Here is a 4,918-nt window from a genome sequence, read left to right as displayed (position 1 = left end):
TCCACCAGGAAAAAAAGTCTGGAAGCTTTGGCTTTGAGGTGTAGTTGTTGGGGCAGCCTGGGAACTTCTTGGGCAGAAAGAGGTTTTTGTGGTGGCACCTTTTGTCTGGCAGGAATCTTCATATGTAGAAAATTTTTCATGACGTGAGACAGGCAATTGCAGCGCAGGGCTGCAAAAAGGGAACAGCAGCTCTTTCTACCAGGAAAAAAAGTCTGGAAGCTTTGACTTTGAGGTTCAGTTGTTTGTGTAGTCTGGGCACTTCTTGGCAGGAAGAGTCTTCTGTGGTGGAACCTGTTGTCTGGTAGAAATGTCCATTTTCATTCAATTTTCCAGGAGGTGGGACAGGCCATTGCTGCGCAGGGCTGAAAAAATGGAACAGTAGCTCTTTCACCTAGGAAAAAAAGCCTGGAACCTTTGGCTTTGAGGTGCAGTTGTTGGGGCAGCCTGGGTACTTCTTGGGCAGGAAGACCTTTCTGTGGTGGCACCTTTTGTCTGGCAGGAATCTTCATTTACATTCAATTTTCCAGGAGGTGGGACAGGTCTTTGTAGCGCAGGGCCAAAAAAAAAGAACAGAAGTGCTTTCCACCAGGAAAAAAAGTCTGGAAGCTTTGGCTTTGAGGTGTAGTTGGTGGGGCAGCCTGGGCACTTCTTGGGCAGTAAGAGGTTTTTTGGTGGCACCTTCAGTCTGCAGGAATCTTCATACGGAGTAAATTTTTCAGGACGTTGGACAGGCCATTGCAGCGCAGGGCTGAAAAAAGGGAAAAGTTGCTCTTTCCAAAAAGAAAAAAAGTCTTGAAGCTTTGGCTTTGAGGTGCAGGTGGTGGGGCAGCATGGGCACTTCTTGGGAGGAAACAGTTTTCTGAGGTGGCACCTTTTCTCTGGTAGGAATCTTCATTTGGAGTAAATTTTCAAGGGGTTTGGACTGGCCCTTGCAGTTCAGGCTTTAAAAAATAGAACAGCAGCTCTTTCCACCGGGAAAAAAAGTCTGAAACCTTTGGGTTTGTGGTGTAGAAGCTGGAGCAGTCTGGGCACTTCTTGGGTAGTGAGAAGTTTTTATGGTGGCACCTTTTGTCTGGCAGAAATCTTCAGTTGGATTCAATTTTCCAAGAGGTGGTACAGGCCATTGTGGAGCAGGGTTGGAGAAAAGGGAACAGTAGCTCTTTCTACCAGGAAAAAAAGTCTGGATCCTTTGGCTTTGATGTGCAGTTGTTGGGGCAGCCTGGGCACTTCTTGAGCAGCAAGACCTTTCTGTGGTGGCACCTTTTGTCTGGCAGGAATCTTTGATTACATTCAAGTTTCCAGGAGGTGGGACAGGCCATTGCAGAGCAGGGTTGAAAAAAGGGAACAGCAGTTCTTTCCAAAAAAAAAAAAAGTCTGGAAGCTTTGGGTTTGTGGTGTAGTGGGTGGAGCATCCTGGGCACTTCTTGGGTAGTGAGAAGCTTTTATGGTGGCACCTTTTGTCTGGCAGGAATCTTCATTTGGATTCAATTTTCCAAGAGGTGGGACAGGTCTTTGTAGTGCAGGGCTGAAAAAAGGAACAGGAGCGCTTTCCACCAGGAAAAAAAGTCTGGAAGCTTTGGCTATGAGGTGTAGGTGGTGGGGCATCCTCGGCAGTTCTTTGGCAGGAAACAGTTTTCTGAGGTGGCACCTTTTGTCTGGTAGGAATCTTCAATTGGAGTAAATTTTCAAGGGGTTTGGACTGGTCCTTGCAGTTCACGCTTTAAAAAATTGAATAGCAGCTCTTTCCACCAGGAAAAAAAGTCTGGATCCTTTGGTTTTGATATGCAGTTGTTGGGGTAGACTGGGCACTTCTTGGGCAGCAAGACCTTTCTGTGGTGGCACATTTTGTCTGGCAGGAACCTTCAGTTGGATTCAATTTTCAAGGAGGTGGGACAGGCCATTGTAGAGTAGGGCTGGAAAAAAGGGAACAGCAGCTCTTTCTACCAGGAAAAAAAGTCTGGAAGCTTTGACTTTGAGGTGCAGTTGTTTGTGTAGTCTGGGCACTTCTTGGGCAGGAAGAGTCTTCTGTGGTGGAACCTGTTGACGGGCAGGAATCTTCATTTACATTCAATTTTCCAGGAGGTGGGACAGGCCTTTGTAGAGCAGGGTCGAAAAAAAGGAACAGGAGCGCTTTCCACCAGGAAAAAAAGTCTGGAAGCTTTGGCTTTGAGGTGTAGTTGGTGGAGCAGCCTGGGCACTTCTTGGGCAGCAAACAGCTATCTGAGGTGGCACCTTTTGTCTGCCAGGAATCTTCATTTGGAGTAAATTTTCAAGGTGTTTGGACTGGCCATTGCAGTTCACACTTTAAATAATTGAACAGCAGCTCTTTCCACCAGGAAAAAAAGTCTGGATCCTTTGGGTTTTATGTGCTATTGGTGGGGCAGCCTGGGCACTTCTTGGGTAGCAAGACCTTTCTGTGGTGGCACATTTTGTCTGGCAGGAACCTTCAGTTGGATTCAATTTTCAAGGAGGTGGGACAGGCCATTGTAGAGTAGGGCTGGAAAAAAGGGAACAGCAGCTCTTTCTACTAGGAAAAAAAGTCTGGAAGCTTTGACTTTGAGGTGCAGTTGTTTGTGTAGCCTGGGCACTTCTTGGGCAGGAAGAGTTTTCTGTGGTGGCACCTTTTTTCTTGCAGTAATCTTCAATTACATTAAATTTTCCAGGATGTGGGACAGGCCTTTGTAGTGCAGGGCTGAAAAACTTGAACAGAAGCTCTTTCCACCAGGAAAAAAGTCTGGAAGCTTTGGATTTGAGGTGCAGTTGTTGGGGCAGCCTGGGGATTTCTTGGACAGTAAAGAGCTTTCTGTGGTGGCACGTTTTGTCTGGCAGGAATCTTCAGATGGATTCCATTTTCCAGGACGTAGGACAGACCATTGCAGCAGGGCTGAAAAAAGGGAACAGCAGTTCTCTCCACCAGGACAAAAAGTCTGGAAACTTTGGTTTTTAGGTGTAGTTGGTGCGGCAGTCTGGGCACTTCTTGGGCAGGGAACAGCTTTCTGTGGTGGTGCCTTTTGTCTGACAGGAATCTTCAAATGGAGTAAATTTTCAAGGGGTTTGGACTGGCCATTGCAATTCACGCTTTAAAAAATTGAAGAGCAGCTCTTTCCACCAGGAAAAAAAGGCTGGAAGCTTTGGCTTTGAGGTGCAGTTGGTGGGGCAGCCTGGGCACTTTTTGGGCAGCAAGAGGTTTTTGTGGTGGCACCTTTTGTCTGGCAGGAATCTTCAGTGGGATTCAATTTTCCAGGAGGTGGGACAGGCCTTTGTAGCGCAGGGGTGAAAAAAAGGAACAGGAGCGCTTTCCACCAGGAAAAATAGTCTGGAAGCTTTAAAATAGAGGTGTAGTTGTTGAGGCAGCCTGGGCACTTTTTGGGGAGGAAGAGTTTTCTGTGGTGAAACCTTTTATCTGGCAGGAATCTTCTATGGAGTAAATTTTTCAGAACGTGAGATAGGCCATTGCAGCACAGGTCTGAAAAAAGGGAACAGCAGTTCTTTCCAATAAGAAAAAAAGTCTGGAAGCTTTGGCTTTGAGGTGTAGGTGGTGAGGGAGCCTCGGAACTTTTTGGGCAGAAAGAAGTTTTTATGGTGGCACCTTTTGTCTGGCAGGAATCTTTATTTGGAGTAAATTTTCCAGGAGGTGGGACAGGCCACTGTAGAGCAGGGCTGGAAAAAAGCGAACAGCAGCTCTTTCTATCAGGAAAAAAAGTCTGGAAGCTTTGACTTTGAGGTGCAGTTGTTTGTTTAGTCTGGGCACTTCTTGGGCTGGAAGAGTCTTCTGTGGTGGAACCAGTTGTCTGGTAGAAATGTCCATTTTCATTCAATTTTCCAGGAGGTGGGACAGGCCATTGCAGCGCAGGCCTGAAAAAAGGGAAAAGCAGTTCTTTCCACCAGAAAAAAAAGCCTGGAAGCTTTGGCTTTTAGGTGCAGTTGTTGGGGCAGTCAGGGTACTTCTTGGGCAGCAAGACCTTTCTGTGGTGGCACCTTTTGTCTGGCAGGAATCTTCATTTACAATCAATTTTCCAGGAGGTGGGACAGGCCATTGTAGAGCAGGGCTGGAAAAAGGGAACAGCAGATCTTTCCACCAGGAAAAAAAGTCTGGAAACTTGGGTTTGGACGTGCAGTTGATGGGGCAGCCTGGGCACTTTTTGGGCAGCAAGACCTTTCTGTGGTGGCACCTTTTCTCTGGCAGGAATGTTCATTTACATTCAGTTTTCCAGGAAATGGGACAGGCCTTTGTGGCGCAGGGCTGAAAAAAGGGAACAGGAGCGCTTTCCACCAGGAAAAAAAGTCTGGAAGCTTTGGGTTTGAAGTGTAGTTGGTGGGGCAGCCTGGAAACTTCTTGGGCAGCAAGAGGTTTTTGTTGTGGCACCTTTTGTCTGGCAGGAATCTTCCTTTGGAGTAAATTTTCCAGGAGGTGGGACAGGTCACTGTAGAGCAGGGCTGGAAAAAAGGGAACAGCAGCTCTTTCTACCAGGAAAAAAAGTCTGGAAGCTTTGACTTTAAGGTGCAGTTGTTTGTGTAGTCTGGGCACTTCTTGGGCAGGAAGAGTCTTCCGTGCTGGAACCTGTTGTCTGGTAGAAATGTCCATTTTCATTCAATTTTCCAGGAGGTGGGACAGGCCATTGCTGCGCAGGGCTGAAAAAAGGGAAAAGCAGTTCTTTCCACCAGGAAAAAAAGCCTGGAACCTTTGGCTTTGAGGTGCAGTTGTTGGGGCAGCCTGGGTACTTCTTGGGCAGGAAGACCTTTCTGTGGTGGCACCTTTTGTCTGGCAGGAATCTTCATTTACATTCAATTTTCCAGGAGGTGGGACAGGCCTTTGTAGTGCAGGGCTGAAAAAAGGAACAGGAGCGCTTTCCACCAGGAAAAAAATTCTGGAAGCTTTGGCTTTGAGGTGTAGGTGGTGGGGCATCCTCGGCAGTTC

At 47.2% G+C, this 4,918-nt stretch overlaps 1 long non-coding RNA gene across 3 annotated transcripts; it reads right to left on the bottom strand.

The window, feature by feature from the left end:
- Positions 1 to 112: 112 nt before the first annotated feature.
- Positions 113 to 3,423, bottom strand: LOC113941098. 3 transcript variants are annotated; one of them, XR_003525601.1, is made up of 4 exons: positions 3,397 to 3,418; positions 1,066 to 1,260; positions 413 to 485; positions 113 to 219 (listed from the first exon to the last, which is right to left on the bottom strand). It is a non-coding gene; the product is annotated as an uncharacterized LOC113941098 (long non-coding RNA). The 3 variants fall into 3 exon arrangements; XR_003525602.1 differs by lacking the exon at positions 3,397 to 3,418 and adding an exon at positions 1,455 to 1,576; XR_003525600.1 differs by lacking the exon at positions 1,066 to 1,260 and having other exon boundaries at positions 3,397 to 3,423.
- Positions 3,424 to 4,918: the final 1,495 nt, after the last annotated feature.

The sequence above is a fragment of the Corapipo altera genome, unplaced genomic scaffold (assembly GCF_003945725.1).
Source record: "Corapipo altera isolate COAL_440 unplaced genomic scaffold, ASM394572v1 59658, whole genome shotgun sequence".
NCBI lineage: Eukaryota > Metazoa > Chordata > Aves > Passeriformes > Pipridae > Corapipo > Corapipo altera.
Note: the sequence above shows the minus strand (reverse complement) of the source record. Positions and strands in the feature narration are given on the sequence as shown.